This window comes from Phyllobates terribilis, unplaced genomic scaffold (genome assembly GCF_046119375.1).
Source record: "Phyllobates terribilis strain yellow unplaced genomic scaffold, ASM4611937v1 Scaffold_2__4_contigs__length_985480577, whole genome shotgun sequence".
Classification (NCBI taxonomy): Eukaryota; Metazoa; Chordata; class Amphibia; order Anura; family Dendrobatidae; genus Phyllobates; species Phyllobates terribilis.
Genome location: NW_027362762.1, coordinates 355,756,346 through 355,778,426, shown reverse-complemented (window position 1 = coordinate 355,778,426; position 22,081 = coordinate 355,756,346). Strand labels below are relative to the sequence as shown.

Below are 22,081 nucleotides of genomic sequence, written 5' to 3'. Positions count from 1 at the left end.
GTCAGTCACTGATAGGACCGCTCACTGGACTGAAAATCCCAGAAAGAGCAGAGGATTAAATAATTAAAACCCAGGTTATACTGAATTTTTTCTCACAAAACTGTATATCAATCTTCTCAGCTCCCCCTGCTCTATAATATGTTGCCTGCAGATTGGACTGTATTATCATAGTGACAGGTACCCTTTTATGAAAACTTTTTTGTGGGAAGATTTGTGATTTTGATTGACACCATTCACTTTACCATAATATAATACTGAAAAACAAAAAATAATTAAAATTGGGGTAAAATGGTTAAAAAAATGCAATTCCACAGTTTTTTGTTTGGGGTCTTGTTTTTACTGTGTTCATTGTTCTAATGCGTCTCCAGCCTATTGCTGTGAGTTACTGGATATATAAGCCCCCTCCACCCAGTAGGAGGTGCCTGAGCAACACTAACATTCAGTGTGCTCCTTGACTCTGAAGTTGCAAGGTCCAGTTTTGCTTCTTGTCTGTTTCCGCCATCTCTGGGGGCTGCATACCAAGACCTGTTATCTGTGACTTCTTGTCCGTTTCCGCCATCTCTGGGGGCTGTATACCCAGGCCTGTTATCTCTGACTTCTAGTCTGTCCCGCCTCTCTGGGGGCTGTATACCCAGGCTCGTTCTTGTATCTCATTGCAGTAGCAGTTCCTGTCTGAACTGTATCTTAGCCTGTTACCTGTTTGTCTCTATGTCCGTACCTTCCCTTTTCCTGCAGTATCTGAACCTTCACCTAACTCCAACTCGTTGTCTCTGTACTTCTGTTTGTGAGTTTTGTGTCCACTCGCTACTTCATAGGAAGTACCTTGTGTGTATCTGGTTCTGCTTGTCCCTTTTCCCGTCCTCCGTATCTTCCTGTATTTTCCAGTCTGTTCCATGTGAACAGAGCCCTGTCCTCTCTGCCTTGTCTACCGCACCTGCGGTTTCACTCCGCTCTGTCTTGCCCACCGCTCCGGCGGTTTCTCTCTGCTCTGACTTGCCCACCGCTCCGGTGGTTTCCCTCTGCTCTGCCTTACCCACAGCTCCGGCGGTTTCTCTCTGCTCTGAATTTCCCACCGCTCCGGCGGTTTCTCTCTGCTCTGACTTGCCCACCGCTCCGGCGACTTCTCTCTGCTCTGCCTTGCTCACCGCACCAGCGGCTTCTCTCTGCTCTGACTTGCCCACCGCTCCTGCGGCTTCTCTCTGCTCTGCCTTGCCCACCGCTCTGGCGGCTTCTCTCTTCTCTGCCTTGCTTACCCCTCCGGCGGTTTCTCTCTGCTCTGACTTGCCCACTGCTCCGGCGGCTTCCCTCTGCTCTGCCTTACCCACCGCTCCGGCGGCTTCTCTCTGCTCTGACTTGCCCACCGCTCCAGCGGCTTCTCTCTGCTCTGCCTTGCCCACCGCTCCGGCGGTTCCGCTCTGCTCTGCCTTGTCCACCGCACCTGCGGTTTCTCTCTGCTCTGCCTTGTCCACCGCTCCGGCGGTACCGCTCTGCTCTGCCTTGCCCACCGCACCTGCGGTTTTCGCTCCGCTCTGCTTGCTCACCACACCAGCAGTTCCTCTCTGCTCTGCCTTGTCCTCCACTCCGGCGGTTTCGCTTTACTCTGCTTGTCTACCGCATCTGCGGCTCTGTATCTGTCTCCCAGTCTGTACAGGACCCTATCCAGCTTGCCCTCCAACCTGCTAGTATCTCCCTGTCTGCACTCCAGCCGTGCTTGCCAGTATCTCCCTGTCTGCATACCAGCTGTGCTTGCCAGTGCCCACCTGTCTGCATACCAGCCGTGCTTGCCAGTGCCCACCTGTCTGCATACCAGCCATACTTGCCAGTACCCACCTGTCTGAATACCAGCCGTACTTGCCAATACCCACCTGCCTGTATGCCAGTCTAACCTGCCTGTTCCTGCATTCCCCGGTGTGGGTCAACAACTGTGACCGGGGTCTGACCTGGAGTCGCACCTGGTCCCTCTGCTCGGTTCCTCCTTGGTCCACAGAGTCGACTAGCCGCCGTGCGACCTTGGTCGGATCGGGTTGATACTTAGTAACGCCCCTCCAGGCACTCCTCGGTTCATGGTACAGTGGGATCACTAATCACGCTCACGCCAGTCAGTCCGGGCGCGAGCGTAACACCAGTGACTTTTATTTTTCCATCAATGGAGCATTTTTTTTAGTCTCGGTAAAATGTAAAGTCCAGATGTATTAGATATATGCCCATACAGTCTGACTGACAGCTTCAGCTTGTGCTGAGCAGTGTGAGATCTCAGCAGAAGCAGGGACACTGAGGGCTTGTCAATCAGGCCTGGTGGGCAGAGATTGGATTTAAACTTCCGAAAAGGATTATAAATGAATTTTCAAAGTATTTTCAGGTCCAATACAAATGTATGTTTGTGACAGATCCTTTTTAGCAAGTTTTTTAAAGGCAATATTTAAATTGACATGATGGTACTGGACTTTCCATGCATTTTATTTCACAGCTTAATAATGTGAAACAGATGTATGTCTTGTTATTGTAGGGACAGTGTCTAGTTCCAAAGAACTATCTAGAGCGTTTATTCCTCAGGAAACATTATATTACAATGTCCTTAATATAAACCAGTACTAAAACTAACTAAAGTACAATTTTATTAGACCCACCTACAATAAAGGGTATTTATCCAAGTACAGGAGTGCGACATCTTGTCTCACATAGTGCACATGATTAACAATTCTATAAACATGATTAAATTGAAAACACACAACTTACATGTTAGGTTATCTGTGACCAAATGTTATGTGTCTAAAATATGTTTGCTTTTAATAGACAATCTATTACATTTTATTGCAAACATTACCACACCCAATAGGAAGAATGTCAATTACCCGGGTGTTACAGCAGAACAGGAGTTCAGTGATTCATTTGTTGTCAACAACACGCCCTCGATGATCTGCACGTATGCAGGTTTGTACATTAACACTCTCGTTACAGTCTTGTACACTCTTGTACATTACCATTCTTGTTACAGATTCTTGTTACCATTCTTGTTATTTATTGTAGTCAAAATGATTGCACTGGCTCCTTATAGGGTCTATCATCTTATAGGGAATCTGTCAGCTGATTTTTCCTCTGTACTCTGAGGACAGCATGCATTAGGGGTTAAAACTATCAGATATGTGTCATATATCAGGCTGGGTGCTGCTGTTTAATTACAATGAAGGTTTAATCAGCAGGAGATTATCACTGCCTGGACTAGGTCACATGCCTGTTAGACCAACCACGCCTCCTCTGATAGGCAGCTCACTGTCAATAGACAATGTACACAGAAAGCTGTGGTGTGGACAGGATCAGCTTTTTGAGCTCTGCTACATGCCACGTCTAAAAACTCTAATTGTATCACAACTGCTGCACCCAGTAATTTAAGTGATACATCTATGGTCTCTTTGTTAGAACCTTGCTCTTAGTTTTTTTTTTTCCTTTGCTGGTCACATGACCTTGTTGGCCTATTTAATCCTGCTCCGCCCTTCTGGCTTTGTTGGACTTCATTGTATATCTACTTTCTAGCTAGCCTGTGCTCTGTGTCTTGCTCTGTTTGTTTGCTTGGTCTACTGACCTCTATGTTCTATATATTTTGTTTTGTTCGTCTGTCTGCTACTATTTCTGTTAGGAGGTGTCCCATATTCCTCCCAGTCCTTAGTACTTGTAGGGATTCCTTCCCCACATCTATAGGTCTCCGTACAGACTAGCTTAGGACTTTAGCAGGTCTGATCGCAGGATCAGGTTCCCTGTTACATCGTAGGGATTAAGCTGAGTTCTATCGTAGGGACAGATCTCCTCTCTTTCCTTAGCTCTGGTAGCAGAACATAACAGTAAGTCCAGCCAGCAAATTCTCTAAGGAAAGATTTTTCTGTTCCATCATGGTGTCGGTTCAGGATTTGGTTCATCGCCTGCAGGGACTCTCTATGGAGGTGGCTTAGCTCCGTCAGCACGTGAGTAACTGTCCTGGAGCACATTTCTTGGAGCCTAAGGTATGTTTGCCGGATTTATTTTTTGGTGAACACCGAGAATTTTTTTCATTCAAAAATGCCTGCTTATTGTATTTTCGTTTGAGACCTAAGTCCTCTGGGGATGAATCCCAGCGCGTAGGGTTCATAATGTCACTTTTGCGCAAAGAGCCTCAGGAGTGGGCCTTTTCTTTGCAACCTAGTGATACATGCTTCAGATCAGTGGATAGTTTTTTTTTCTGCTTTGGGACTATTATATGATGATCCTGACCGTGTCGCATCAGCTGAGACTGAGTTGAGACGTTTAAAACAGGGTTCAGGTAATGTGGAAAAATATTGTACTCATTTCCGTCGTTGGTCTACTCAAACAGGGTGGAACGATTCTGCTCTGAAAAGTCTATTTCTTGCTGGGCTCAGTGAAAGGGTTAAAGACCTGCTAATTGCTTATCCTACACCTGAAGATTTGCAACAGGCTATGCAATTAGCTATACGGGTGGATAGGAGACTGCGTGCTAGGGTTAATGAGAGCAAATCCTCTGCTATGTCAGTTTCTGGTTATGAGAATGTGTGTACTAACAGTGGTGAACCGATGGAGATTGGATCGGTGGCACCTCGCTCTCAAGAAAAAGACCGTCGATTTTCTGAAGGCTTGTGTTTCTATTGCGGAAAATCTGGTCATTTGATTAAAGGCTGTGAGCTTCGTATGAAGAAAGAAAAAAAAATGGTCAGTCATGCCCGTATTGCCTGTTTAAATTCCAAGGGTATATTTTTAGCTGCTTCCACGATTGCTCAGAAAAAATTAATGGAATTTCGGGTGTTTGTTGATTGCGGGTCTACTCTGAATGTAATTGATGGGGGATTCGTGGAAAAACTCAATTTAGAACCTGAACCTTTATCATCCCCCATTGCTGTGGTTTCTGTGGATGGTTCCCCTTTGAAGAATATTACTCTCAAGGTCTGTGAATTTCCTCTCACTATTAATGGTGTTCACCATGAGAAATTGGATTTGGTAGTGTTGAATAACTTGCCTTCTCCAGTAATATTGGGATTGCCCTGGTTAAAATTTCACAATCCTGTACTGGATTGGTCTACCAGTGAAATTAAATCCTGGAGCCATAAATGTTATGACAAGTGTTGTAACGGGCGTATTGCAGCTTTGGATAGGGGAGAATTGCCTGTTCCTATTCAGGATTTTTGGAGAGTTTTTTCTGAGAAGGAATCGCAGGTTTTGCCTCCCCATAGAGACTATGATTGTTCTATTGAATTTGTCCCTGGAGCGACTCTTCCTTAAAGTCGTTTATTTAACCTTACTATTCCTGAGAGGAAGGCTTTGGAGGAATACATACAGACAAGTTTGGCCGCCGGTCACATTAGGCCCTCTAAGTCTCCTGTGGCGGTTGGATTTTTTTTTGTAAAAAAAAAGGACGGCGGTTTACGTCCTTGTCTGGATTTTCGTGAGATTAACAAAATTACTGTACGCAATCCTTACCCACTGCCATTGATTCCTGATCTGTTTAACCAGTTAATGGGGGCCAAGTGGTTCTCTAAAATTGACCTTAAGGGGGCATACAATCTGTTGCGCATGAAGGAGGGTGACGAATGGAAGACTGCTTTTAACACTCCTGTGGGTCATTTTGAGAATCTGGTTATGCCTTTTGGTCTTACTAATGCTCCTGCATTTTTTCAGAATCTGATTAATGACATCCTTAGACCTTTGATCGGCAAAAATGTGGTTGTGTATTTGGATGACATTTTGATTTATTCGCCGGATCTGGAGTCTCATTGGCGGAGCGTGCGTGAGGTATTACAGTTATTAATGGACAATTCGCTTTTTGGTAAGCTGGAGAAATGTGAGTTCGCTGTACAGAGAATTAGTTTTTTGGGCTACATTATCTCCAGCAAAGGTTTTGAGATGGATCCGGTTAAGGTTCAGGCTGTGCAGGAATGGCCTAGGCCTATTGGTTTGAAATCGATACAGAGGTTTTTGGGTTTCGCCAATTACTACAGAAAATTCATAAAAAATTTTTCTAGTATTGTCAAACCTCTGACTGATCTCACCAGGAAAGGTGCTGATGCGGTTCAGTGGTCTTCTGAGGCCATTGAAGCTTTTGTGTATCTCAAGGAGAGGTTCACCTCTGCTCCCATCCTTATGCAGCCTGATGTGACTAGGCCGTTTTTGGTTGAGGTTGATGCTTCCTCTGTGGGGGTTGGCGCAGTATTGTCTCAGGATAACGGGGATGGATTACATCCCTGTGCCTTTTTTTAAAATTTTTTTTCGGAGACTGAACTGAATTACGATATTGGTAATCGGGAATTATTGGCTATTAAACTCGCATTTGAACACTGGCGCCACTTCTTGGAAGGTGCGGAATTTCCCGTTCAGGTTCTTACGGATCATAAAAATCTGATATATCTTGATGCTGCCAAGCGCCTGAATGCCCGTCAGGCTAGGTGGGCACTGTTTTTCTCGCGGTTTAATTTCTCCGTTACTTACATCCCTGGTACTAAGAATGTTAAGGCGGATGCCTTGTCTCGCAGTTTTTCTCCCATAGTCGGTGCTGAGAAAGAGGAGAACATTTTACAAGAAGGTGTTGTGATAGCTGCTTTGGACTCCGTTTTGGAAAATGAGATTCTTAAAGCACAGGAGAATGCCCCTTCTAACACTCCTCATGGGAGGTTGTTTGTGCCTGGGACCTTTAGGAGAGATTTGTTTGTTGAGTGTCACGAATCTCGGTTGGCAGGTCATCCCGGAATCTCTGAGACCAAGAGACTGGTGGGTCGCAGTTTTTGGTGGCCTGGATGGCAGAAGGAAGTCATTAAGTGGGTGCGTCAATGTACTATATGTGCTAGATCTAAGTCCTCACATACTCCTGCTGCGGGGTTGCTTTGTCCTTTGGAGGTTCCCAGTGCTCCTTGGACACATTTGGCTATGGACTTTATAACTGACCTTCCCCCCTCTGAGGGTTTTACTGTCATCTGGGTGGTCGTGGACCGTTTTGGCAAGATGTGCCACTTGGTTCCTTTCGTCAAACTGCCCTGCGCTAAAACTCTCGCTAAGGCCTTTGTCAAGGAAATTGTCAGACTTCATGGCGTTCCTACTGACATTGTTTCTGATAGGGGTCCTCAGTTCGTGGCTCGTTTTTGGCGTGCCTTTTGTGATAGGTTGGGAGTTCATTTGTCGTTCTCGTCCGGATATCATCCTGAATCTAATGGCCAGACAGAAAGGAAAAACCAGGATGTTGAGCAGTTCTTGCGTTGTTTTGTGGCAGACAATCAAGAGGGGTGGTCTGAGTTTCTGCCACTTGCTGAATTTGCTCTGAACAATCATACATCTTCTTCTGCTGGTTGTTCGCCTTTTTTTTGTTGTTCTGGGAGACATCCGTCGTTTGGGTCGTTCTCCAAGTTGGGATCTGCCGTGCCTGAGGAGGAGAATTTTTCCGGTGATTTGGAGAGAGTTTGGACGGATGTGCGTGGTAATCTTCAGGAGGCCAACAGAAAATCTAAAGACTACTTTGATAGGAAACGACAGGAGGTTTTGTTCGCTGTTGGTGACATGGTTTGGTTGTCCTCTAGGAATCTGCGGTTGAGGATTCCTTCTAAGAAATTGGGTCCCAAGTTTGTAGGGCCCTTTAAGGTGCTTCAGGTTGTCAACCAATCTGCTGTTAGGTTGGAGGTTCCTACCTCCTGGAGAATTAATCCGGTATTTCATGTCTCTCTGTTGAAAAAAGCTGTTGTATCGGATTGTGACGCCTCTGCCTCTGTTCGTCCGGTGGTGGAGGACGGGGAATATGAAATTTCTCGCATCCTTAACTCTAGACGGTATAGAGGTAGTTTGCAGTATCTTGTGGCCTGGAAAGGTTTCAGTCCCGAGGATAACTCTTGGGTGAGGTCGGATGATGTTTCCGCGTCCAGACTTATCAGAGCGTTTCACAGGAGATTTCCTGATAAGCCTGGTCCTAGGGGATCCGGAGGATCCTCTTAGAAGGGGGGGTACTGTTAGAACCTTGCTCTTAGGTTTTTTTTTCCTTTGCTGGTCACATGACCTTGTTGGCCTATTTAATCCTGCTCCGCCCTTCTGGCTTTGCTGGACTTCATTGTATATCTACTTTCTAGCTAGCCTGTGCTCTGTGTCTTGCTCTGTTTGTTTGCTTGGTCTACTGACCTCTATGTTCTATATATTTTGTTTTGTTCGTCTGTCTGCTACTATTTCTGTTAGGAGGTGTCCCATATTCCTCCCAGTCCTTAGTACTTGTAGGGATTCCTTCCCCACATCTATAGGTCTCCGTACAGACTAGCTTAGGACTTTAGCAGGTCTGATCGCAGGATCAGGTTCCCTGTTACATCGTAGGGATTAAGCTGAGTTCTATCGTAGGGACAGATCTCCTCTCTTTCCTTAGCTCTGGTAGCAGAACATAACACTCTTTTCCTACATTTCTCATATGAGATAGCAAAAACCTGGTGACAGATTCCCTTTAAATAATTTATTCCCCAGTGTAACATAATAGTGACCCACCTCTTGCATTGGCGCCATTCCAGCTATATCGACACCATTGTGAACTAGACTGGATAAATAAGGGTCCCAAAACTGACATCAATCATAAACTAAAAAAGACCTACCTACTATATACAACATTTTAATTAAACTTTAGTAAAAAGGAGGGGCTTCACAGAAAAATTAAGGTCACAGAAAAGGGGAAATACTGGGCCTTGCCCTACCTAAACTTGATGATCCAGGAATGTCTATTTGTCACTATGTATATATTGTTGGTTGATTATATAAGAACTCATTTAGTGATTTCATTTTTGGTCTATTGATCAGACACTAGATACCATACCACATTGAATGGAGTGTTATAAAATAATTAATTCATAATCCACCAACTAGAGATTTGATGTTACACTACACCAATTGAACAGATGTCCTAAAAGTGGACCAATCTTTTTTAAGAGTGACCAAACATAAACAGATATTTCTGGCTGATGCTCAAAATCATCCTTTGGGTGGACTTCATCTTTTTGGCGACATGATGTTATATTTGTATTGTCTGCACTATTATTGTCCTGTCACTTCATTTCACGCACTTTTTGCTTATGTTATATATATTTAGGGCATAATAGGGCCAGGGAGGGAAAAACCGACGAGGAGCGAGGGCGCCATATCGCAATATTAGGGTGCCAACCTCCGCTGGAAGGCAGGGATAATATAAGAGACCACGGTAGGGCAAAGTCAGTATTTCCCCTTCTTAGTGACCTTAATTTATCTGTGAGGCCCCTCCTTTTTACTAAAGTTTAAATAAAATGTTGTATATAGTAGGTGGGTCTTTTTTTAGTTTATGATTTATGTTTGCACTATTTCAGCGATGTCAGCACCATTTCAGCTATGTCGGCACCATTCCAGCAATGTCGGCACTGAATCTTCTAAGACTTGTGTGACCGTGTTTTACCACGTGAGCACTGCAGCCAGGCAGAGGTCGCTAATGTCTGAGTACTGGACATCCCCTTTAAATTAGGATATGTGGTAATAATGATGATTATTTAGTGTGCAGAATATATGTTAAAACACACTTTAAAATTGTTTCCTTTGTTTGATTGAACAGATGTTTGGTTAGTGATAGATGGATACTAATGATTTGAAAGAGTACTGTAGCTCACTTAGGCTAGTTTCACACTATGGTTTGTGCCCTTTTACTGACTCGGTCTCACAGAGTCTGTTTGCCCCATCGTGGCTCCTTCAGGGTTCTGTCTGAATCCCATATTTCTGGCCTTCAGATGGAAATCCTTGATGGAGATGGCAAAGCAGTTTGAAACATAGTGTAAAACCAACCTTATTTTAGCAATAGCAGAGCTGCATTTTACTATTTTTTATGTATTTCTGGCATTTGTACATAAAGTTGCACATCTTTAGGCTCGTCCATTAGGACACCCACTATCTATTTACCCTTGTGTAAGAGACATGGATGTCATTAGGGGGAAAGTAGTGGGGGACTGTGATCGCTTTCCATTCACTTTAGACATGCAAAGGTATGCTAACAATTAAATCAGGGTGTGGTAAGACGCCTCACTCGGCCGCTTCCGGAAGTAGACTCAGGAGCCATGTTTTCTCTGCAAGCTTTATTATGTGGCATAAAGCCCTGCAGCTCCAGCAAAAACAAGCACAGCCTTACTGGCAAAACAACAAAACAAAAGATAAATGATAGCACAGTCCATAGCAGTGTGGGGTTCGCCCACACAGGTTGTAGTCCCAGTTTTCAGCTCTTCTCTGAGCTGTGACCTTCCAGTTTGGAATCTTGTCACTCCAAACTCAACAACAGAAAAAAAATGGTGACTGAGCATTTAAACCTTGCTCAGCCGCACCCTGAGGGGAGGTGGGAGAATGGCCTCCCACCCTCTGCCATTCCCATAAAACCACACCCTTTAAGTGAGTTAACCCCCAGCATATAACATGCTGGCAGAAAGTTTATAGGTTTCAGTTCAAACAGGCTAGCAACCTGTGTGACACATACCTCCCCTCGTATATCATACCAGTGACTCTGTCACAAGGGGGGCACTTGAAAATTTTTTATATTTTTATATTTTTTTTCTGGATTTTCAAGTTATTATTATTTTTTTAAATTAATCTATCACCAGGTTTTTACTATCCCTTCTGAGAGCAGAGAATGTAGAGACAGAGACCCTGTTTCAAGCTATGTGTCACTTTACTGGACTGCTTGCTGTAGTTTTATCAGCAGGACATTATCACTAGAGGACTAGTAAACCTGCTGGCAAGTAGTCCTCCATATTCATGAGCTCGGTATAACCCCGCCGCCAACACTGACTGGCAGCTTTCTGAGTATACTGTCCATGGGCAGTAAGCTGCCAATCAGTGGTGTGGGCGGGGTTACACAGAGCTCAGCATTCAGAGAACTGCTAGAGCTGCAGAAAATAAAACAGTGATTTTACAAAAACTACAGCAAGTAGCCCTGTCAGTGACACATCGCAGGAATCAGAATCTCTGCAATACATTATGCTGCTTTCAGGGAAGCAAATACCTGGTGACAGACTCACTTTAATATACTAAATATACTAACAGTCTTTTCACATGAGTTTATAGCCACAACAGGTCTTTGTAGCTAGGGTCATGTGCTGTGATTAAATATTTACTAAAGCTTATCTGAGTCATTGAATTTTTTGCTGACATTAGTAGCTAACATCTTGACAACAGATGTAATTCCGCTTTCAAAAAGAATATTTGGTAAAGTGTTAGACCGAAGCCAGACATGCTCTGTGGAGAGCTCTGGGGAAAATGTGTGGCACATGGAATTTTTTGAAAAATCGAGAGAAATTGTTTCATGATATTGGCTTAATAATGCCACCAAACTCTAATGCATGACAGTAGACTACAGTGCTTAAAAATACTATTGTGTGGACCATGTATTAGTGGAATAAAGTGAGCATATAACAATGCCATATAGTGCCCCTTTTAGACCCCTTTGTGTTTTATACATTTTGATACATTACAGCCTTATTGTATAATAAATTTAAAGAGGTTTTTCCAGGGACAACCTTACATTGTCAAAGTTGACTATATAACAGAGCAAAAGCACTACCATAAAATTGATCAGGTCAGATGAATCGATCAACCCCTTAGATGCCACTGTCAAAGGCGACAGCGGCATTTAGATGGTTAAAAGAGGGAAAGGGCTCCCTCTTTAATCCTATCGGCTCCCAATAATCACCATTGCTGGTCACGAGGATAGTTGCTGTGGCAACCTGAGGTCTTGTGATGACCTCAAGGCACGGTGGCCTGTTAGACCCTACCTTCAACCGAATCTAATAGTCTGTGTCAGTGAAAGACTTTCAGGTTTCCTACACTGTAATACATTCATACTGTAGTGCATGAGACCAACGATCAAAGTGAAAACTATTCATGTCCCACAGTGTAACTAGGTAAAATAAATAAATAAAATGTGCAAAAATGTAAACGAAATAAAAAACAAAACACAAAAAGGTACGAGAAAAATCACAAATACAGTGGCATGTAAAAGCTTGGGCACCTCTGGTCAAAATTACTATTATTGTGAACAGTTAAGCAAGTTGACGATGAAATGATCTCTAAAAGGCTTGAAGTTAAAGTTCACATATTTCCTTTGTATTTTAGGCAAAAAAAAAATATAGTCATTTTTTTTTCATTTTTAAAATTACGGAAAGGAAACTGGGCCGATGCAAAAGTTTGGGCATCCTTGGAGAATTGTGTGCTCAGATAACTTTGACCAAAGTTTCAGACCTTAATTAGCCTGTTAGGGTTATGGCTTGTTCACTATCATTGTTAGGAAAGGCCAGGTGATGCAAATTTTCCAGCTTTATAAAAACCCAGCCTCCTCTAACTTTGTGCCAAAAAAATGCTGCTATGGGTTCTTCTAAGAAGCTGCCTAGAAGTCTGAAAATGAAAATGTTGAAGGTCTACAAAGCAGGAGAAGGCTATTGGAAGATAGCAAAGCATTTTCAAGTTGCTCTCTCCTCAGTTCGAAATGTAATTAAGAAATAGCAGTTAACAGGAACACTGGAGGGCAAGATAAGGTCTGAAAGACCAAGCAAAATTTCAGTGATAGCTGCTCGTAGGATTGCTAGAGAGGCAAATCAGAACCCCCACTTGACTGCAAAAGACCTATCAGAAAGATTTAGCAGACTTTGGAGCTGTGGTACATTGTTCCACTGTTCAGAGACACCTGCACAAATATGGCCTTCATGTAAGAGTCAACAGAAGAAAACCTCTGTTGCGTCCTCACCATAAAATTCAGCATCAGAAGTATGCAAAAGAACATTTAAACAACCCTGGAGGAGGAGGTGTGATGGTGTGGGGGTGCTTTGCTGGTGACACTGTTGGGGATTTATTCAAAATTGAAGGCATACTGAACCAGCATGGCTACCACAGCATCTTGCAGCGGCATGCTATTCCATCCAGTTTGCGTTTAGTTGGACCATCATTTATTTTTCAACAGGAGAATGACCCCAAACACACCTCCAGGCTGTGTAAGGGCTATTTGACCAAGAAGGAGAGTGATGGGGTGCTACGCCAGATGACCTGGCCTCCACAGTCACCAGACCTGAACCCAATCGAGATGGTTTGGTGTGAGCTGGACCGCAGAGTGAAGGCAAAAGGGCCAACAAGTGCTAAGCATCTCTGGGAACTCCTTCAAGATTGTTGGAAGACCATTTCCGGTGACTACCTCTTGAAGCTCATCAAGAGAATGCCAAGAGTGTGCAAAGCAGTCATCAAAGCAAAAGGTGGCTACTTTGAAGAACCTAGAATATAAGACATATTTTCAGTTGTTTCACACTTTTTTGTTAAGTATATAATTCCACATGTGTTAATTCATAGTTTTGATGCCTTCAGTGTGAATGTACAATTTTCCTAGTCATGAAAATACAGAAAAATCTTTAAATGAGAAGGTGTGTCCAAACTTTTGGTCTGTACTGTATATAAAATTATATTTACTAACAAAAGCATAACATTGACAATTAAATTTTATCAACGCAGGTGCTCAAACTGTTTTCCATTACAATTTGCACAGCTTTGAAGTCTGCCTCTTACGCTTCGACAAACTTTTTTGCACAAGTCTCTTTGGGTATTAATTTCTTGAAATGCAATTTTTCAAATCACCGACACTTTATGGTTTTCGACTATAAACTTTGTCCTTGAGTACTCCCCAAAAGAAAAAATCCATTGGGGTCAAGTCTGGTGAACGTGCCAGTCAATCAAGTGGGGCTCTTCGACCAATCCATTTATTAGGAAATGTTTCATCAAGATACTCACGGACTACTCTTGAATAATGTGGAGGGGCCCCATCTTGTTGGAAATAAATGTCATTTGAATTAGGCTGTTGCTGTTAGGCTATGTGCCCACGATGCAGAAATGAAGCAGAAAATTTCTGCAGCATTTCTGCATCTCCCTGGCAGAAAAAACGCATGCAGATTGTGCATGCGTTTTTCCTGCAGAATACATGCGGATCCACATGTGGATTCACATGCGTTTCCGCATGCAGATTGACAAGCGCTTTCCAGGCGATAGCATCACTTAGAAAGTGCTTGACAACTAGGTCACACTATATAAATCCATGCAAACAGCATGGATTTATACAGTGTGAACCGTAAAAATAAAATAAAGCTATACTCACCCCCGATGACCCGGCGTGGCTGCAGCGCTGCTTCCTGGCTGGTTCCTGGCTGCCGGCATATCGCGAGACAGAGCGGTGAAGGGCCTGCGGTCACATGACTGTGACGTCACCGAAGGTCCTTCAGCGATGCCGGCATGCAGAGAAGCCTTCGGAAAGGTGAGTATAAACTTTATTTATTATTTTATTCTTTTTTTTACAGGTACAATGGTACCCAGGTCTGGATGAGAGTCTCCTATCCTACAGAACTGGGTACCATCCGCACATAGAGACGCATAGAATTCTCTTGTAGAAATGTACAGACGCGCATTCTATGCGTCTCAATGCAAGTCAATGGCGGCCATTCCGCTGCGCTTCCGCAAAATTAAATGACATGCTGCGGATTTTTGTACGCAGCATAAATGCTGCGGAAAAATCCGCAGCATGTGCATAGAACCTTGGGGACCATGGGGTGCGGATTACCTAGCGTTTCACAAGCGTTTACGCTACGGAAATTCCGCAGCATAAACGCTTGAAAAACGCTACGTGGGCACACAGCCTAACTGGGGAACAACTTGATTCATTAGAATTTTGAGATACTTATCTCCTGTGACTGTTCCATCAAAAAATATTGGTCCTAAAACACCAAAACTTGAAATATCACCCCAAACATTGACACCAGGCTCATTTAGTTGTTGCTCTAATGTTAAATGCATGTTCTCATTATACCGGTAAATACAATTATATCTGTTAATACGGCCGGATAATTTGAAAGAAGCTTTATCACTCCACATAATGTTATCTAAAATTACTGGATTTTCTTCAATTTCGTTAAGCATAATCTCACTAAATTGCAGCCGCCTGTCTGGATCATCCTCCAATAAACCATGAATTAGACGTGGACGATAAACGTTCCACCCAATAGATTTCAGGATTCGCATGATAGAAGCTCGTGAAATTTCCAATTCCAAAGAGGCTCTTCTGGTGGACTTTTTTGGACATTATGTGTTATCTGAATTATCTGAAAAGAAAACAGATTTGGGGGAGATCTATCTGTGAAAACTAGATCTGTGAAACTGGCTCATTTGCCCTTAGCAACCAATCAGATTCCACCTTTCATTTTCCAAAGAGTCTGTGAGGAATGAAAATTGGAATCTGATTGGTTGCTAAGGGCAACTGAGCCAGTTTCACTTTACACCATGTTTGATAAATCTCCCCCTTCATAACTTTATTACACTTTCTGTCCACCTACTTTTGGACCACCCTGTATATATTTTTTTTGCCTAAAATACAATGGAAATGTGTCATATTTAACTTAGGGCCTTTTAGAGAACATTTCATCTTCAAATTGCTTAACTGTTCACAATAACAGTAATTTTGACCAGGGGTGCCCAAACCTTTACATGTCACTGTAGCTGTTTCACCACTTAAAATGCAGCTATTGTGTAAAAAGAAAAGTAAACCAAAAAAATACACATAATTGGTATCGCCGTGACTGTGACGACCCGGACTGTAAAGCCTGTCATGTTAGTTATGTAGTGTAAAACATATCGTAAAATATTGCTAATATTGTAAAAATAAATAAATAAAAAACACGCCAAAAATGTAGCTTTTTCATCATACTGACACAAAAATGGAATAAAAAGCGATCTAAAAGTCATATGTAAAAATAATAGTATCACTAAGAACGTCAAATCATCCTGCAAAAAAACAAGCTCTTATATCGCTTTCTTTTTCTGAAAAAGAAAATAAGAAAAGTTATGGCTTTCAGAATATGGCAATGGAAAAAAAAACATTTTTGGTGTGTAAAAATAGCAGTACAGGCAGTTCCTGGGTTTCAAACTAGATATATTCTGTAGCTTTGTTTTTAACATAGATATGTATATAAGTTTTAAAGGGAATCTGTCACCCCCTGGGACTTTTCAGACCTCTAATATGGGAATACAGGTGATAGAAATGTGATTCTATACATACCTGTATGCCTCATATTAGAGGTTTGCTTGCTTTGAAATAGCTTTTTATTAAATTAGTTTTGACATGCTTCCTGTCAGGGGGATGGGAAGAAATCTCCGCCTATTAACTTAATTTCCATATCACCTGTATGCCCATATTAGAGGTCTGAAAAGTCCCAGGGGGTGACAGTTTCCCTTTCACTGTGCTGTAAAAAGCCCAAACTAATATTAATACTCACCTCACAACTGATCCCCACGCTCGACATTCATTAGCCACTCCTTTTCTTTCCACTGTCGCACGCTGCATCTCCAGCCTTTTCGCTATATACAAGGACTTCCGGTCACGTCCATACCTTGGAGGTTACATCAATGTCATGACCATATGAAATACAGTGACCTCCGGGGCCTGGATGTGGCCGGAAGTCTTGGAGATATAGTGTGCGACGGTGGAAAGTAGAGGACCATGAGCAGCGGGGTGTCTGGAGAGGTGAATATTATTCTTTTTTTAACCAATATTCACCTAACCATCTGGTCCTCTTCTTTCCTTCATCACTCCTCATCTCGACCTCATCACTATACACCCGGACTTCCAGCCGTGTCCAGGCCGAAGGTTACTGCGTGCCCTTAGGTTGCAATGACGAGTGAGTGAGCTCCAGTTTGGATGTCACCGGGAGTCCTGTTCTATAGGCTGAAGATGCTGCACACAACGATGGAAAGAAGAGGACTGATTGGTGGCCTGAGAGGTCAGCGGTGAGGTATTAGTTTGGGTCTTTTTGAACATCCAATGTTCGTAACTAGGGGTCATATGTAAGTTGGATGTTTGTAAGTCTCGCTGTACATACAAAAAAATATATAAATCTGGCATTTTTATAATTACATTGACCCCAAGAATAAATCTGTCTAATCACAGTGAAAAGCATAAAAATAAAAAAACTATTTTTGAACTGAACACTTATCGCAGGGTTTTTGTATAAATCCCCCCCAAACAGTAATTCATAAGAAACCAGCGACTAAACCACTCACTATAATTGGGCAGATGCAGTTACTCTGTCTGTCCTCTGTTCTGACAGTGACCCATCATTTTAGGCATCTTTTTAGTTCACAAAAGTGTAGTTGACCACAGGTGTTTACGCCTAAAAGACAGATATCACCAGAACAATTGCCAAACGAAATCCAAAGTGACAACATCAGCCACATTATAGTGAGTGGTTCCACCAAGGGTTATACATACTGTAAGTCACATTTTCGGGGGTTTTAGACGGAAACGTAAGAATGTGATCCTAGCGTTATACTGGAAGCGATCAAAAAATCTTATATACACCAAAATATTACCAATAAAAACTTCAACTTATCCCACAAAAAACAAGCCCCAAATCAGATCCCTCATCGACACTGAAAATCTAGGGGTTTCCATGGCTCATGAAAAGTGAAATGTCTGAGCAGCATGATTTGAGCTTTTCTGCTTTATCGCCAAGCAGAATTAAATCAGACACTGCTGGTACCTGACTAATACCATTCCTACAGAAAAAATGTGGTGGCAGCATTATGCTATAGGCAAATTTTAAGAAGTAGAAACTAAGAGACTATTAAGAATAGAGGTTAAAAAGGATTTAGGAAATTCGTGATGAAAACCTTCAGACTGGGGAAAAGATTCACCTACCTACAGTACAACCACCTTGAGCATGAATCAAAAATAATGTAGATATGGTTTTAGAGCATGTCTGTGAATGTTCTTAAAGGGATGTTCACAAAAAAAGGCAAGTTATCCCCTATACATTAGGTATGGATAAATTGCTGATTGCTGGAACCTCAAGGGATCCCGAGACTGGGGCTCTGGAACCCGGAGAATGGGGCTCTGCAGTCCTGTCAATGTGTGCATGTCAATGTGATTGTCAGAAAAAGCAGAGCGCTGTACTCAACAGTCTCATAGGTAATGAATGTAGCATTCTTGGGATACCAGAGCTCAGATCTAGGGGTCCCAGCAGTTGGACCCCCAATGATTAGCAACAGAGTAACAGAGTTTGAGAGCAGACCAAAATGAAAGGAACTGGCATAAATTTCAACAAACCTGATCTGACTTTGGCATTATTGGGGGTATGTTGTGTATAAGAACATGTAATTAATACTATTCAATTTAGAGTAAACCCAGAATAAAATGTGAATAAATGAAGGGGTCTGAACACATCATTTGAATGTGCTGGACTAGGCATAAAAATACACTAAAAAAGGAGTATATATTAAAGGAGTGTAGTGTGTGTGTATATAGTTATATCCAAAATAACAGCAGTCTAACATCGCTAATGTGTGTAATTACTGTTTTTCGCATGAAAGAGCATACAACATGGGAAAAAATTCATGACAGTCATGACATGCACACCGCTAATTGGGTGTAATTAACTCATTTAATGAAAGGGGAGTTTTCTAATTAATAGCAGTGTGACGTTCAATTAATTCTTTGAAGAAACAGATGTCAATTATGGTTTTTATGTAAAGAAAGAGGGCAGCAAATGTTTTAGCCCTTGCTCAGTGAGTAAAACGGGTGGTTTCAGAAATTGTACCGAAGGAGAAAGAACTTTGATGAAGAAGTTGATTGGAAATGGGAAAACATATAAAGAAGTGCAGTAAATAATTGGCTGCTCAGATGAAAAGATTTCCAGTGCTTTAAAATGGCATACAAAATCTAAAACACGTGATAGGAAAATAAATACTACCATCTGCATATATCATAGAGTCACAAGAATGGCAAAGAAGCATCCAATGATCAGCTCCAGGGAGATCAAAGAAGATCTTCAGTTACCTGTGAGTCCTGCAACTTTCAGAAGATGCCTACATGATGCCAAACTATTTGCAAAAAATACTTGTAAAATATCATTGCTGAAAAAAAGACGTGTTGAAAAGGTTTCAGTTTGCCAAAGAACACATTGACTGGCCTAAAAGAAAAGTGGCACAGCATTCTATGGACAGATAGGTGCAAGATTGTTCTTATTCAGTCTAAAGGCCACAGACAGTTTGTGAGACGACCCATAAACACTGAATTCAAGCCACAGTACACTGTAGAACATGGAGATGCAAGCATAATGGTTTGGGGATGTTTCTCATACTATGGAGTTGGGCCCATTTATCGCATACTAGTAGTGTTGAGCGAGTATGTTCTGTTAACCCTTTCGGCGAGTATGCTCGGGCCGAGCTCCGAGTATTTACAGCTGCTCGGTGATATGGTTGAATCGCTCCTGTGTGCATGATTTGCAACTGTTTGACAGCTTAATTACATGTGAGGAATGTCTATTTATTACACATTCCTCACATGTAATAAAGCTGTCTAACAGTTGCAAATCATGCACACGGGATCGATTCAAACACATCACCGAGCAGCTGTAAATACTCGGAGCTCGGCCCGAGCATACTCGGAACAGAACATACTCGCTCAACACTACATACTAGGCACCATGGACCAGTTTGAATATACCAAAATACTGGAAGAGGTCATATTGCCTTATGATGCAGAAGAAATGGCCTTAAATGGGTGTTTCAGCAGGACAACTACACCAAACACACCAACAAGTGGGCAACATCTTGGTTCCAGACAAACAAGATTGATGTTATGAAGTGGCCAGGCCAATCGCCAGATCTCAATCCAACTGAGAATTTGTGGAGTGACATCAAAAATGCTGTTTTTGATACAAAACTTAAGAATGCAAAAGAATTATGGAATGTAGTCCAGTCAGCTTGGGCTGGAATATCTGTTTGCAGATGTCAGATATTAGGTGACTCCATACCACAGAGATGTAAAGCAGCTATCAGAAATAAAGGTTCTAGAATTAAATATTAGTTCAGTGATTAACCTTAAAGCTAAGTCTGGAAACAAATTTCACTTTATACAGTAAATATTATAGTTTGTAAATGAAAACGCAAGACACTGCTATTTTTTAAGCAGCCTATTATTCCTTTTACTTCATTTTCAGTTTAAAAATTATTATTTTGTTCACGTTTTCATTTGGAATTGTATGTGCCGCTCCCATAGCCTTTGTTTATATGGAAATAAATGCTATTATGAGGATTGAGCGTTTTCTCAGTTGTTTTAAACACACTATTATTTTGTACAAAACTGTATATTGTTTTTACACTTTTCAATAGTCATGGGCGAGCACTAAAATGCTCGGGTGCTGGTTGCTTGGGTCGAGCACATTGGAATACTCGGGTGCTCGACCCGAGCAACGAGCCCAATGTAAGTCTATGGGAAACTCAAGCATTTTTCAGGCGGCTCCCCCCGGCGGTCTGCAGAGGGCCTAAAAATTGCCAAAATGGATGGGAATAGTGCTCAAATGACATGGGAACAGCATGGGGAAGACCCCTGGAAGCTCCCAGGTCACTGCTGTCAACAATGTTGTCAGAGGTATTACGCCACTTTTACGGACTCACAATAAAACATACAAAAACGAAACCAAAATGGATTTTCCTGGGAAATATGTTAAGGAATATCCTTTCCAGGGTAATGACTTATATATAAGGCAAAATAAATAACCAAAATACTCCTCCACACCTTGGGCTATGTTCACACGTAGCGTTTTTGATGCGGTTTTGCACTTTTGCATTGCTTTCAACCGTGACAAATGCATTCACAGGGAAATGAGACTTAGAGGAGGGCCTCCTGAAAACAATGTTCCCATTATTAGGAAGTGGGTCTCCCATAGTGTTGGCCTATGCAGTGAATGCAAGGGCTGCCAAAAATTGGGAGGAACTCCAATGCCCCTTGGAAGAGACATAGAGGGCCTCATGAAAAAATGTTCCCATTATTAGGAAGTGGGTCTCCTATAGTGTTGGCCTCTGCAATGAATGCAAGGGCTGCCAAAAATTTGGAGGCACTCCAATGCCTCTTGGAAGAGATGTGGAGGTCAAAGGGCCTCCTGAAAACCATGTTCCCATCATTACGAAGTGGGTCTCCCATAATGTTGGTCTATGCAGTGAATGCAAGGGCTGCCAAAAAATTGGAGGCACTCCAATGTCCCTTGGAAGAGACGTGGAGGTCAGAGGGCCTCCTGAAAACAATGTTTCCATTATTAGGAAATGGGTCTCCCATTGTGTTTGCCTATACAGTGAATGCAAGGGTTGCCAAAAATTTGGAGGCACTCCAATGCCCCTTGGAAGAGACGTGGAGGTCAGAGGGCCTCCTGAAAACAATGTTCCCATTATTAGGAAGTGGGTCTTCCATAGTGTTTGCCTATGCAGTGAATGCAAGGGCTGCCAAAAATTTGGAGGCACTCCAATGACCCTTGGAAGAGACGTAGAGGGCCTCAAGAAAAAATGTTCCCATTATTAGGAAGTGGGTCTCCTATAGTGTTGGCCTCTGCAATGAATGCAAGGGCTGACAAAAATTTGGAGGCACTCCAATGCCTCTTGGAAGAGATGTGGAGGTCAAAGGGCCTCCTGAAAACAATGTTCCCATCATTACGAAGTGGGTCTCCCATAATGTTGGCCTATGCAGTGAATGCAAGGGCTGCCAAAAAATTGGAGACACTGCAATGTCCCTTGGAAGAGACGTGGAGGTCAGAGGGCCTCCTGAAAACAATGTTTCCATTATTAGGAAATGGGTCTCCCATTGTGTTTGCCTATACAGTGAATGCAAGGGTTGCCAAAAATTTGGAGGCACTCCAATGCCCCTTGGAAGAGACGTGGAGGTCAGAGGGCCTCCTGAAAACAATGTTCCCATTATTAGGAAGTGGGTCTTCCATAGTGTTTGCCTATGCAGTGAATGCAAGGGCTGCCAAAAATTTGGAGGCACTCCAATGACCCTTGGAAGAGACGTAGAGGGCCTCAAGAAAAAATGTTCCCATTATTAGGAAGTGGGTATCCCATAGTGTTGGCCTATGCAGTGAATGCAAGGGCTGCAAAAATTTGGAGGCACTCCTATGCCTCTTGGAAGAGATGTGGAGGTCAGAGGGCCTCCTGAAAACAATGTTCCCATCATTACGAAGTGGGTCTCCCATAATGTTGGCCTATGCAGTGAATGCAAGGGCTTCCAAAAATTTGG

General features: G+C 42.6%; 1 long non-coding RNA gene across 2 annotated transcripts in view; it reads left to right on the top strand.

Moving 5' to 3' along the window:
- The first annotated feature begins 2,863 nt into the window (after positions 1-2,863).
- Positions 2,864-22,081, top strand: part of LOC141252078 (uncharacterized) — a 71,377-nt gene continuing 52,159 nt past the window's right edge. Inside the window, exons 1-2 of one of the 2 annotated variants that reach the window (XR_012313556.1) lie at positions 2,864-2,931; positions 16,647-16,796. This is a non-coding gene — a long non-coding RNA (uncharacterized lncRNA). Of the gene's footprint in view, positions 2,932-16,646; positions 16,804-22,081 lie in introns of both variants that reach the window. The other variant, XR_012313551.1, reaches the window with a different exon arrangement.